Source organism: Saccostrea cucullata, unplaced genomic scaffold (assembly GCF_032062105.1).
Source record: "Saccostrea cucullata isolate Sc308-1 unplaced genomic scaffold, CSIRO_AGI_Scuc_v1 ctg4650, whole genome shotgun sequence".
Taxonomy (NCBI): Eukaryota; Metazoa; Mollusca; class Bivalvia; order Ostreida; family Ostreidae; genus Saccostrea; species Saccostrea cuccullata.
The window spans coordinates 41,340-56,064 of NW_026918471.1; the positions used below are offsets into that span (position 1 = coordinate 41,340).

The 14,725-nt window shown below is 32.2% G+C and overlaps 1 long non-coding RNA gene across 4 annotated transcripts in view; it reads left to right on the forward strand.

Moving 5' to 3' along the window:
• The window catches only part of LOC134266569 (uncharacterized), a 32,058-nt gene extending 18,315 nt beyond the window's left edge, over nucleotides 1-13,743 (forward strand). For all 4 annotated transcript variants that reach the window (XR_009991997.1, XR_009991994.1, XR_009991995.1 and 1 more), the window contains 3 exons: nucleotides 4,522-4,616; nucleotides 11,184-11,264; nucleotides 12,874-13,743. This is a non-coding gene — a long non-coding RNA (uncharacterized LOC134266569). The remainder of the gene's footprint in view (nucleotides 1-4,521; nucleotides 4,617-11,183; nucleotides 11,265-12,873) is intronic.
• The last annotated feature ends 982 nt before the right edge of the window (nucleotides 13,744-14,725 follow it).

Below are 14,725 nucleotides of genomic sequence, written 5' to 3' on the forward strand. Positions count from 1 at the left end.
GATCAGTGATTTGTTTAAAACCAGCTGTATGGGATTTAACTAGCGACTTTTGTTAATGCATTGGTAAGTTTTATTGTTGTTTATTATGCTAATACAGTTTAAAGTTGCAAATTATTTCATTTTCGGTTAATATGATGAAATGCATAAAAGTCATATTTTTGTGTGACGTCACAGTAAACTTTTCCCGAATAAATTAGGCCCCGCCCCCTTTTTCTAGCCTTAACAGTGCTGCGTGATTGGATTGATCGTTTAAGTGAAGGAAGGCAGAAGGTTAAAAATGATACTTGTGATCTTGTCCAGTCAAAGCAAGTTTGAAAAGATATGTGATTTTAATTAAGCAATTTGCTATCAAAGACCTCCAATTTACACTTTGAAAAATAGTTGAATATTTGAAGAATAATATAATTATTAAATACCTAAGATATCGTTTACTTTGGATTTTAAACATATTAGATATGACAAAAAGGATGCACCCATTCTCTATTCACCTTGAATAAAGGTCTCTCCAGAGACAGAAGATTTGTGTTTTAATGGTTTATTTTTTGAAAGGATATTCTTATCCACCCATTCTGTTGCCGAGATTTGACCATTTCTAACAAATTAACTGTTATTGTTATAAAAATTTACTCACATGGAAAGAAATATAAAACTCGGAAAAATCTTTCAATTTTTGTGACAGAACGCTACGGAGGGGGTCACATGACCGCCAATATCACGTAATTCGTGCATGTGTAGAATGGTGGTTGATGTGCATTAAAATCGGAGAGGAATAATTTAAAATATAACAAACACTGAAACCAAATATTGTTTCTTTTATGGAAGTTATTCAATTAGTTCGCAAACTTTTTGATCACCCCTCGTATATTGTTTGATTATAAGCATGGGTTAATAAATGCATAGGAATCATCATGTCCATCTCTTTGTTTATGTGTTTGCCCACTTGGGTGATTAGCTTTTTTGTTCTAATTATGGCTGAGATAAATTGATTAAGGTCATCTGAATACAAACTATTTAAAGTAAATTACTATTGTATTAGGATGGACATTTTGGAAAAGATGTAGCTTTATTACTAGGGTATTATAAAATCTCAAGTTTTGAATGCTGATTTACATGTAGATAATAGTTGGTCTCCTTAATGCAGTTATAATACATTTGGTCTCCCTTATGCACACATTATATTATATAAATTTAAAGATCTACATGTATTTTTATTTGTTGTTTATTGATTGATTGTATACTGTTTAACGTCCCTCTCCAGAATATTTCACTGATATGGAGACGTCACCATTGCCGGTGAAGGGCTGCAAATTTGGGCTTATGCTTGGCACTCAGGGCCATTGAGCAGGGAGGGATCTTTATCGTGCCACACCTGCTGTAACATGGGGCCTCGGTTTATACGGTCTCATCCAAAGGACCGCCCCATTTAGTCACCTTTTACAACAAGCAAGGGGGTACTGAGGACCTATTCTAACCCGGATCCTCACGGGAAGTGTAATGTTCTTGTTAGATTTAGTTCATTTAACAAACATATAACTTACTAGGGTATTAAAATCTCAAGTTTTGAATACTGATAAAGTGATTTACATGTAGATAGTAGTTGGTCTCCTAAATGCAGTTATAATACAATTGGTCTCCCTTATGCATACAGTATATTATATAAATTTAAAGATCAACATGTATTTTTGTTAGTTGTTTAACAGGTCGAGGAAACTATTTTCTGTGACGTCGGAATAAATTTACATGTTTAGTGAGGAACCAACGTGACTGACAAATCGACCAATCAGCTCACTGAGTTGCATTGTGGGTTACTACAAAAAATACTACATGTGTGTTTCCAAAAGGCCAGTTTTTTAAATTGCTCTTGGAAAAACGTGATGCATTTTCCCAAGCATTTTACACACTTAATACAATATGAATATCATTATCTACTAATTACATGCTCACATTTATATACAAATGATTTACAATGGTAAAAATTAGGGTTTTCTCCACTCCATTGTAAAAGTCCGTTTGTTGACAGCTTTCCCTGTGTTATGCTGTCAGTGAAAAGTCATTTTACGTGACTATTCCTTGGTCCAAAAACAATCAACTCTGAGGTGTGCTTACGTATTGTCAATGTTTCCAACGTATACAACTTCAAATTATATGCTACTCACGTTCTGTGATCAATGTGCATGAGGGTTTATATAACTTACAGGTAAATAATAAAAAAATGCAACTTAAGAATTCTTTTTTGTTTATAAAATGCAACTTTTAATTTCTAGTTACAAATAACTGAGCAACAACTGAATAAATTTAACCAGTAACATAGCAAATTAATGATTATCAAGTTAAAAAACTTATCAATGTGAAGACTGTGAGCAGTAGAGGGGTATTTCAAAGTACTATTTAACAAGGAAAACTTACTTTATTTGTTAATGTCACCATGGGGAATCTTAATTAGTACCCAATCTACGTATTTTTCATAACACATTTCAAAAAAATTGTTTGCTGACTCTCCTGTAGTCGTTTGAAATCGCATCCTAAATTTCCCTGACCCATGTGTTTGTTAGTAAAAATAAACATGTAGCAGACTATCATGCTTTTCGGCTCATTCACTGGATTGGACTATTGTTTGCTGTGAGAACCTCTGTGCGCAATCGCGACAATATCCATATAAGGTAGTTTCCTCGACCTGTTTAATGTCCCTCTAATATTTAGTTTATTTAACAAAGCATACAGTGTAAAACTTACTAGAGTAATAAAATAAGGATATGGAGATAACGAACAGTATTCAATATTGAAGTCCGTAAGCAATATTAAATAGGAGCAGAGCAAACATGGACCGACAAAGCATCGGAGGTGAGATCAGGTGCCATGGAGGAATGAGCATCCCCTGCCGACCAGTCACACCCGCTGTGTACTCTTTGTCATAATCGGGAAATAATGGAAAATTTGTCATCAATTCAGTGTATAAATAATGGACTAACAATTGGTATGAAAAATGTCAGTAAGCATTTGACTCAATTATAAACTGTAAAAATTTGCTGACAAGGTCATTGTATCGACCATAGAACTTACAAAATGATGAATTTAAACAAGACTGCTGATATTCTTGTTTCATCAACTTGAACTTGCTTGTCAATAATTTACTTCTTTTTAGAAATTGTTTGTATGTAGAGCATGCTCTTGCATATCAAATCAACTGAGATACAGAGAAACCTGTCTAATCTGACATGCACGGGGAGAGCAATATTGTGTCGGAATAGACAGAGTGTCAGATTGCACAGTGTTAAAAACAAGGAAATTACTCAAATGGAAAAGAATTTAACATCGGAATTCACAGTGTGTCGGATAACTCAGATGTCGGATTAGACAGTTTTCACTGTACATACACTCCGTATGCAGGTGATGAAGATATATTGCTTCATAATTAAGGGAAGTTGACGATACAAAAGTCGTCACGTTTATCATATAACTAGGTTGTTAGGTTACCATTAACAGTGATTTACATCTTTTTCAAGTAAAATATCCAAGTAAGAAACAGATGTGCCAGAGTCTGTGGTATCTTTTATCTCAAGCTCTCCTGAATATATCGTATTGAAGTAGGAATGGAAACTACCAATGTTAATTGTCAACATGTTGTCGATATATCTGAGGGTCGAGTTGAAGGCCACAGCAAGTGTTTTTTTCTTTTCACGCATAAGATTTGGCATATATTCTACTTCATGCGAATACAAAAATCTCAAGTTTTGAATACTGATTTACGTGTAGATTGAAGTTGGTCTCTTAAATTCAGTAAAATTACATTTGGTCTCCCTTATGTATACAATATAAATTTAAAAACTGGCGTGTATTTTTGTTTGTTTCTTTGTTATTTAATTCCTTCTTAGATTTAGTTCATGTAATAAAGCATGTAATTAACTAGGGTATTGAAATATATCTCCACTTTAGGTTTACCATTTAGCATATTAAAATTAATATCGAAATTTCAATTTCAAAAAAAGTTTTATGTGCTAAAGGATAATTTTTGTTAAATGCATATTATATTATAATACTAAAGGTATATTTAATTCATATATTATCAATATAAAATTTTCATAGTAATAATACAGTTTCTGTATACCATGTTCAGTAAAAATCAAAGGATCAAAAGTTAATTAGAGGGTCACCACGAGTCCCAAACAAGGTGTACAGGGTATACACAGAGACCAGTAAGTAAATAACAATCAAGTTCCAGCATCCAATGATGGACTTTCACGCGCTTGATTGACAGGGCTACCCAGACCAGGTATTTTTGAAGGCGGTGCTTAAAATCTCTGCCTTTAAGCATTAAATTGTTGATTTTGGACGATTAGTATGTTAAGCATCTCATATCAGAGTAGGAAATTACTGACTGCCCATGGCAGTCTGTTTTTGAGGTAGGGATTAATCTCTGTGTATGTAGTCCTGGTCATTTAAACAACTTATCTCTGTTCTCTTTTAAGAAAATGTGCAGTTGATTTAGGAGCTCTTTATTATCTTCCTTGTTTACTTTTGCAGGGGTGTATGCCAGATTCTTTCGAAGAACAGTCTGAATTTAACATGGAAAAAATGAGGAAAAACAGCCTTCCTGCTAATCTATATTCTGACAAAGGGTAATTTTGTTTTTAATTCAATTAAAAGTACACTTATAATTATGCTTGCATCCCTTTCAAAAAAGGGAAGACATATTGCTTTGCTGCTATGCTGTTGGTAGGTTTGGTAGTCCACAGGCCTCTCACACCACTTTTTGGGACTGGGGCCGGGGCCGTTCAAATTGGGAAAATTATCGTCATTTTGGGAAAAGTTGGATAACACAAATTCATTTTTATAAAAAAATCCTCAAATTTTGCATTTCTAGCATTTTATCATCAATGCTAACTCAGGTTTGAATAAACAGTTAAACAGAACAAAATGGGTACGTAATTTATGAAAGTTTTGTCATTACTATCTTTGAGTGTTGATATTGCGGTTATATGTCTTACTGCGTGACAGTCGCTAGTCACATAGTCCCGAATTTCCTTGATCACATGGGCAACTTTGCTTACCAATACAGCACGAGACTGAACATGCTGAAGCGCGGGTTTGTTTCTAGGTGCAGCTTACTAATGTTTAAATGAAATGTCTATTTTTGAAACCCAATTAAATGCTGGTTTTTGTCGAAACTACATAACAAGATACTCTGCACTCATAGTTGTATACATTTTTGTAAAAACCATAACCTGGTTCCCCGAACCAGTTTACGAATGCATTTTGCGCAAACTAATAAAATAGTAGTACAGTTTCACTTTCATTTGCAAATGTGTTTTGTTTGTTTGTTTGTTTTTTTTTTTTTGCGATTAGGTTTGATGGACTTTTATTTTTTAATTAATATTTTACTCTGGATGGAAATTGGGAAATTTACACCTTTCTTTTGGGAAAAAGGTACCTTTTTTGCATTGGGAACGAGGCCGTTGAACGGCCCCAATTTTAGAGAATCGAGAGCCCTGGTCCGTCACTAGTTTTGCTAAATTTTCTTCACAGAGGTTGCATATATTGAATTGAAATTTGATACCAGTGTGTATTGTTTGATTATAAGCATGCGTGTATACATGTACATAGGAATCATCATATCCATCTTTCTGTTCATGTGTTTGCCCACTTGTGTGATTAGCTTTTTTTTGTTTTAATTCTGGCTGAGATAAATTGATTAAGGTCATCTAAATACAAACAATTTAAAGTAAATTACTGCACTATCGCATTGAGATAAACATTTTGGAAAAAATGAAAATTAATTGCTAGGTTATTATAAAATCTCAAGTTTTGAATACTGATTTACATGTAGAAAGTAGTTGGTCTCCTTAATGCAGTTATAATACATTTGGTCTCCCTTATGCATAGTTACATATATTATACAAATTTAAAGATCAACATGTATTTTTGTTTGTTGTTTAATGTACCTCTTATATTTAGTTTATTTAACAAAACATATAATTACTAGAGTATTAAAATCTCAAGTTTTGAATACTGACTTACATTTGGATTGGTCTCTTACATTTAAATAATAGAGTAGCATTATGCATGTACTATGCCTAAATAGTAGACATGGTGCATGAGCCAGAGGTGAGTGCACTATGTGTCAAACCTTGCCTACTATTTAGGCATAGTACATGCATAATGCAACACTATTGTTATTAATATGCTGACTGTTATAATTATTTATGTGGCAATTTGACTTTTTCCTGAAAATATCGGTGCTAACACGATGCTCTTGCAAGAACTCATTCAAAATCTTCATGCTAAAATTGGTTACATGCTTAGGGGTTTTTTTTAGGACATAAGGTTATTTTCTCTAAATAAGTCAGGATTTTCTGTCCCAAAGCGACTCATCTTTATTTTCTGTTTTGTTATTACGACTGATTTGTTTGCATACGTCAATTCTCATTGAAATTTTTCTTTCACACCCTTAAATTAAGAGTTAAATAAAAAAGCTTTTAATGACTTCATGACATCAGGTCATCTAACAGTCTGTATGTAATTAGTTCGAAACTATTCAAATAATATTTGTCTATTTCTCCTTATTGTGTCAATTGTATAAATTAAGTTTAAATATTTAATTAAATTCCACAAATCAGTGATCGTCTCAGTGGCGTAATCGATAAGGCATCAGACGGTTAAACTTACGGTCGTGAGTTCGTTTCCCGGCGTGAGCTTTGAAGAATTTTATTCAGTAAGTAAGTCCGTGCACTATTTTGGCATAGTATGCTTACATTATTTAAATCCTAAGACCACTATGCCAGAATAGTAGGATATGGGTTATATAGAGACAAACTGACAGGAAGCATAATAATAGGTAATAATACATTTGGTCTCCCTTATGCATAAAATATACATGTACAGGGTGTCCGAAAATAATTAAAGGTAACACTTTCAAACTTTTAGAATGCAGTTTTAATATAGAAGAATTTATATCAAAATATGTACACATATAAAGCAAGCAAGTAAGTTTAATCCGATAGCTTAATTTAATTAATATGTCAAAGAATATTATTTTTGCAGCATTTTAAGTACATAGTACTAATCGTCATTTCAATAATTAATGACATTCTCTAAGTGACGTCCTTTCACCAGCTTCCCTTCCCTAACTCGCACTTTGAAATTATCAATCACATTTTGACACATTTCTTTGCTGATCTTAAATTCTCGTTTAATATTTGACAAAAGCATATTTGTGTCCACTGGTTTTTAGTTTGTAAACGCAAGACGAGGTATCCTGAGAGAAAGCAATCGCACGGGTACAAATAGGGACTGTGCGCAGGCCAATATTGTCCACACTTCTGCACTTTTGGGTATCGCTGGGAAATTACCTTGTCACTAAAGATTTCATTGAGATAATCTAATTCAATATTACATGATGTTTGTGCTGTAGCACCATCTTGCATGAACCATACATTTTGCATATTTGCTGTTCGTTTTCGAAGCGCAGGAACAAAATTTGTTTTTCAAAATTGACAGGTATCATTGTGAATTAATAGTGTCTGTAAACACGTAAGGGCCAATCACTCCATGTGATGATATGGCACACCAAACAGTTAATTTTTCACTTTGCAATGGTCTCTCTGTGTAACAATGAGGCTGTTCATTTCCCCAGAATCTCATGTTTTGTTTACATATATGTCCAGAGAGGAGGAAATGTGATTTGTCTGAAAACCAAACATTTTGAAATGCATCTGTGTAATTGTCAGCAATGTCAGCTGCCCAACGACAAAAATCAAGTCTTTGAACCTGATCTGAAATTCTCAAACTCTGCATTATCTGAATTTTGTATGGAAAAAGTCTGAGATCCTTCCTAAATATGTCATGAACACAAGTTTTAGGGATTCCAGTCTCTGAGGAGGAATGTCTAATTGATTTCTCTGGACTGTTAGAAAGCATTTCTCGAAGCGTACTAACATTTTTGTAGAGTTCTCCCACTTGACCTGGGTCGACCTGCTTTTGGCGCATCTGCTACTGATCCATGTCACTCGAATTTAGATATAATTTTGTAGACATGTTTCCTGCTCATTACAATTCTTAAAATGGGATCCAAACTTTCGCTTAAAGTCCGTTACACATTTTGTTTCAAAAAATTGTTTAACGATTAAAATACACTTTTCTGACGTAAGTCACGCCATATTGAAATAACATTTAATTGAAATGACGTAATAGTGTTGGAACGTCATTAGTTTTAGCACATTATTTTTTCTCATGGTAAAAACTTTCATTTGAGCCCTTTCTAATGATATCCGATTCACTGTGAGAAATAGCTCGAGATTTAGCGAAGTTATCAAAATGGTAAAATGTTACCTTTCTTTTCAGACACCCTGTATTATATAAATCTAAAGACTGACATGCATTTTTTTTTTGTTTCTTTGTTGTTTAATGTCCCTCATAAATTTGGTTCATGTAATAATTAAAGCATGTAATTAACTAGGGTATTGAAATATATCTGAAGTTGTGAATGCTGATTTGCATGTGGATAGTAGTTGGTCTCCTTAATGCAGTAATAATATATCTGGTCTCCCTTATGCATACTGTACATTATGCAGGAATGGGGTAATTGAATAAAGTAATTGTAATTGAGCGTAATTAATTACATTTTTCAAAGTAATTGGAAGTAATTTGTATTTGAGCGAGCCTTCAATTACAAGTAATTGAATGTATTTAAATACAATTCAAAAAAGGTCAAGTATTTTCAATTATTTTTCAATTACATTTCAATTACTCTTTGGAAAATAAAAGTATATAAAAAAGATACACAGTTTTTATTCTGATGTGTTTATGCTACCTATTCCCACATTTTAAAAATCTCACTTCCACCTATTCCCACTTGCAAATAACAATAGATTGTTTGGATAGTTAATTTGTTTTACAGTAATTAGACTAACTATACATACCTCTTTAGATTTACCTGTACTCTATTCATTTTAAGATAGAAAATAATGAATGGATTTGTAATAAATATTTTTATCCTTCAAAAATATGGATTTGAGAAACTAACCAAAAAGATCTTGAATACACCATACTGGTGTAGCATGGGGTTGTGTTTGTACAATAATTCAATGTCTTATGATGTGTAATTTGTTTATACAGTGTGTCACACTGCCCAGTGCATTAATTAGGTAAAGGTCTATTTTTGTCCAGGTTTGAAGCCCTCATACCCAAGGACAAAAACACTGAATAAAAGTTCACTGTAGAAAAAATCTTCAATAAAAAAATCTGCATTTTTTTTTTTTTTTGATAAAAATAAAACCCGAGTATTTGAAATGTATTTAATTACATTTGTCAAAGTAATTGAAAGTAATTAATTACATTTGAAAAAATCAATGTAATTGTAATTGCAAGCAATTGACAAAATTATCAATGTATTTGAAAGTAATTAATTACATCTCAAAGTAATTGACCCCAAGCCTGATATTATGTAAATTTAAGTATCTATAATATGTGAAAATCAAAATATACTCTGAATGATAGTGGTCGTTGACTTGTTCTTTCAATTCAAGCACACAAGTCAACAGCCAAATTATCATGAAATATAGAATTAGAAATGATTTTATCATCTGTCCCAATCTACAAGTACGAATCATGAATTTAAGAATGTTAATATATTATAAATGCATTAAGAATTAAATTGTTAATTTTGGACAATTAGTATGTTTAGCATCTCATATCAGAGTTGGAAGTTGCTGACTGCCCATGGCAGTCTGTTTTTGAGGTAGGGATTAATCTCTATACTTGTAGTCCTGGTCATTTAAACAAATTGCCTCTGTTCTCTATTCTTTTTTTTTTTTCAGGGTATAATAAGTCTGTAGAAAATAAGTAAAGTATAATATATCAAGGGAGCACTTTTAGTTTAATGTACTAGTATGAGTTGACCTACGATTAGTGCTGTCAAATCGGATGATTTTTAGTAACCGGGTACTCGCCTACTTTTCAGTTCAAGTAGCTGGTTACGCAGATGATTTTTCTTTAGACCTCAAAATACCTCCTTTTGCAATATACTAAACAGGAACTAGTATAAGTATTTGTAACTTCGTAACCATTTCCATTTTTTATTTTGCATATTTTCCATATTATATATGGAATAAAGACAAGTACATGTGTATGCATGTAAATCTGCATATCTGACACGCTTTGATTGGCTAATGCACTGATGTGTGAATTAGTAAAATGAGCATGAACGAGGAAGAAGGCTTTTCATTGTGACTGCATTGCCTGATATAAATAACTGTTCTCTTATTCTTAGTATACATACTATTTTTGGTATAGAGGAGAAACTCTCATTGAATCTCAAGACATTTAAAATTACTTCTTTATTAAAATCTAGTTTGTAATGTCACTTATGTACTCTTCTTTCCCGTCTTTGGTGTATATAAACCATATCCAAAACAATTAATTACATCTCTGTGCGCCGGTTACACATTTGACGTCATTTTAATCAAACCCAATTCCAATGACACTTTGAAAATCATTAAACGAATTGTCTATTTCTTAAATGCTATTCGAACAATTTCTAAATGGAGGTAAATTATTGACAAACAAGTTAATGAAACAAGAATATCAGCATTCTTGTTTCAGGTCATCATTTTGTAAGTTCTATGGTCGATACAATGGCTTGTCAGCAAATACAATTTATCATCGAGTCAAATGCTGACTGACGTTTTCCATACCAATTGTTAGTCCATTATATTATTTATACACTGAATTGACGATGGATGTTTCCGTTATTTCATGATCGTGACGTTAAGCACACGGCCGGTGTGACTGGTCAGCAGGGGATGCTCACTCCTCCATGGCACATGATCCCACCTCTGATGTTTCAGAAGTCTGTTTTCTCTGCTCCTATTTTGTATTGTTTTATGGACTTTGATATTGAATACTGTTTGTTATCTCAATATCCTTTTTATAATTATGAAGTTTTGATATATATATAAGATTTTCATTCTGGTTTCACTGATTAAAATTTGAGGTCAATGTTTTACAATCAGTAAATTGCTATTTCTTTTGTTTGTTTACTTATATTCAGACCAATGGTGTCGACATATTCTCAAATAATTAGGATAAACTTACATATATGTACCACTCTTAAACTAGTGTACTTTTTGTCACTGAAGTTATGTGAATGGTCAAAAATTGACTAACTTTCATTTTTGTGTCAATTTCAGAGCAGAACGACACTTAGAGATAACTTTACTTGGTGCCTGTCTGTCCGTCTGTCACACTTTACATCTCCAGAACTGTAAGAGGTATGGTTTTGATATTTTGCAAATATATTTCTTGGCACTAGGGCTTTTGTAAATCACCATGGTTACTGACCCCATGACCTTTGACCTACTTTGCAAAATTATATTGCCGATAAATTTGGTAATTTAATCATGAGGAAAGCACCAAGTCAATGGCATTTTTATTTAGCTCATGCACTGATTGTCATTGAAAATGAATATGCTATTATTACAATTTACTTGACTTGCCCTTCTTTACAAAAAATATTCTGTACAGTTTGTTTTAAATTATGGCTTTCAAATTTTGAGAGAATTTAATTAGCATTTATACATGTTTATGAGCTCACGATACTATACTTTGAAACCCTCTCTTTCTGAGGATTTTTGGAAGCACCTACATGTGTATTAATAAAATGATAAATAGTTATTTCTCACAATTTCAATTAAATTATTCATTTGATTGCCAGATTCTATCCCAGTCTTTTCCGTTTGGTCCTTTTTTCCTTGCAGACAAATGCATGAACCTCCAAGGCTCCATGCTTATGTTATATTAATATCTGGCCACTCTTAGATTTATTTATCTCTTTAACGAAGCCACATAGCAGGCTACTTATACATTCCTCAAAATACTCTAGTTCCTATATAATATCAACAGTAAAATTATTTCAAAAAGATTTGATGCTTCATAGTGATCAGTCTGTTCATTCATCTGTCTGTCAAATAAACATATCCCTTGTTAAGAATACAGGTGACTCTCAATACTTCAATCTTTGATTTTTGAGTTGGCTCGCGTAGCGAGCTACTCTTTGCTGGCATAGCCGTTTCAGAGCTGTAAAATTTTTCACACATTCATCAAGGTCATCCATACGCCAAATATGATAGTTCTAGCAAAACATGCTTTTGTTTGAGTGATTGTATGAACAGATTTAAATTAAGAGGTAAAAACTGTATAAAATTTCATACTGTTTCATTATTTATGTCTTCATGCTTTTAAAGAAATTTTTGATTAAATATCTGTATGTTGTACAATCACTGCGTATGAATATATGTTCAAGCATGTTAGGCGGATCTAATCTTCCCATCTGAAGTTTATGTATAATTGATCTAGAATACTCCCTAACACAAACACCTGCTGCTCTCATTAGCTGCAGCTAGTGTACTTAAAAAATCTATTTTTAGAATCCAGATTTGCTGTGGGAATCTTTAAACTAATTACTCCATAACACTGACCACTGCAGTTAGTGTGTTTATAATTCATTATAGAATCTAGGTTTGCAGTGCTGATTTTCACAATAATATGTACGGAAGCCCATTAGTGCCAACCAGTATATATATATATAGGAAAAGCAATATACACTTTTTTTTTTTATAACTGAACATGGAGACATATAATATTAAATCTCTTAAGATGCAAAATAAACTGAATATAAGGTATGGTGTCCAATTGTATGAAAATAGCTCAATTAACTCAAGCGAGTCAACTCACAGGCTCTTCAGGCCTTTGATTTTTAAATTAGGTACATGAAGTTGCTTCCTAACGTCTGAAAGTTCTATTACAATCATCATTATTTTTATTAGTTTTCTTCATGTAAGTTTAATGTATTTTGAACTTTAAAACTTTTATTTGTGCCAGGTAAGAGAGAAATTCAGAAATTCTAAAATTGCCCTAGGAGTTCGTGGATTGCATCATACTGCCTACAGACCTTGACAAAAAACAGTGTCTTGAAAAAAAAAATGAAAATATTCAGTGTAAAATATTGATGAGAGAAAGATCCACTAGAAATCTTGAAGCCTTTCAGCTGAAATCTGGACTTAACTGGTATGTCTTACTAGGTCATCAGTCATGTATAATAAATACAATAAACACTTTAGTACAATCTTAAAATATATAATTTGTAGCTCGCATACTTCAATTATTTCATGAAATTTAAGTAAGAATGATAATTTCCTAGCTAGATTAAAAAATATTATTGTCCAAATTTGATATTGTGAAATAATTTATCTAGAATATCGGATATGAATACATGTGTGTAAACTTGCATGTAAATTAATTGTTAAAGCAAGTTCAATTTATCATTAAGTTGCAAGTTAACTAATTGTAGTGCATCTTTAATGTAAAAGTATGGATGAAAACCATTCGATTTTTGTACCTTTGAATGTATTATTCAATTTGTATAAGCTCTTTTGATACATTGTTTGATATTTTAGTACATGCAATCAGTAGATGTGTCATAATTTTGATTTGATTACTATTCTGTTTTTAAGAAGTAAAAAAGTAAAAAGTACCATGTAGCTTATTCTAGTTTTATAGTGGCACATGGGACTGGTATATCATGTATATTGAACTGTCAATGAAATAAAAGTCTAAACAGTCAAATATGCACTTTCTTGTAGTTTGGTATGGTATTAAATGTTAAACAACTACTTTTTTTTAATAAGCAAAGGATATGCTTGAGTGAGTGTATTTTCATATGCGGTGAAAATAAAATAATTTTTAAGCATTTGAATTATTTTGATTTTTTGTTTTGTTTTTGGTCTCTGCATGTTTATTGATTGCAAATATGCATATTGAACATGGCATCCACATATTGCTATACTTCATGCATATGGGGCATAGCTTTTACCGAATATTATTATCTTAATCATAACTTTGAAATTTTTTGTACATGCAGAACATGAGGTCATGGTTTCAACTGGTCAACTGTATTAAAGGTATCACTGTCCAGTTAATAGAAGCCCTGGCATAGTCCACAACTACTAGCTAGACAGTGATTCCTTTTATTTCCATTTAATTGTGAAAAAAAAAATTGTTAATTTAGATTTGAAAACTTTCAAAGAGTCATCACAGAGACTGAAAACAAATAGAAATATTCTTCAATCACAAAGTATTTAAACAGATATAGATATTTGTTTCCCGCAGTGGAATTCAAACACATGTCATAAGGATCAACTTCTTAACTCATAGACTTTTGAGCATAGGCCCTTACCACTGTACTACGTGGGTGACAGCAACAAGCTACTGTACGCTTATAAACTGTACTCTCTATATAAGATTTAAATGCAATGACTATATTTTTATATACAACATGTACAAGGTTACCTCACCTAACTGATCATGTTGAGTCATATTAGCACAAGGGTGATTCCACAAATTTGAGACAAATTTTGTCCCTCATGAAAAACACCCTAATATTCCTGTTATATATAACAAAATGTCCCTGATTTTGTTCCAAAATCAAATAAAAAGATATTCTTTTTTGTATTGATATGCAAAAATGTTAAAGTTTGATTTTAATAATGAAATATAATATCTCTGATTCATGTATCAATGACGTATATCAGTGTCCCTGTGATAGACTTAACACTTTTTGTAGTTTTTTTGACGCGTCTAGTTTTTGATTTTCAGTTTCACTTGTCTTATTTACTCTAATAATATTCTCCTAAATATGTTTCTTTTTTTATTCAGTAGCTTTATCGATCATACC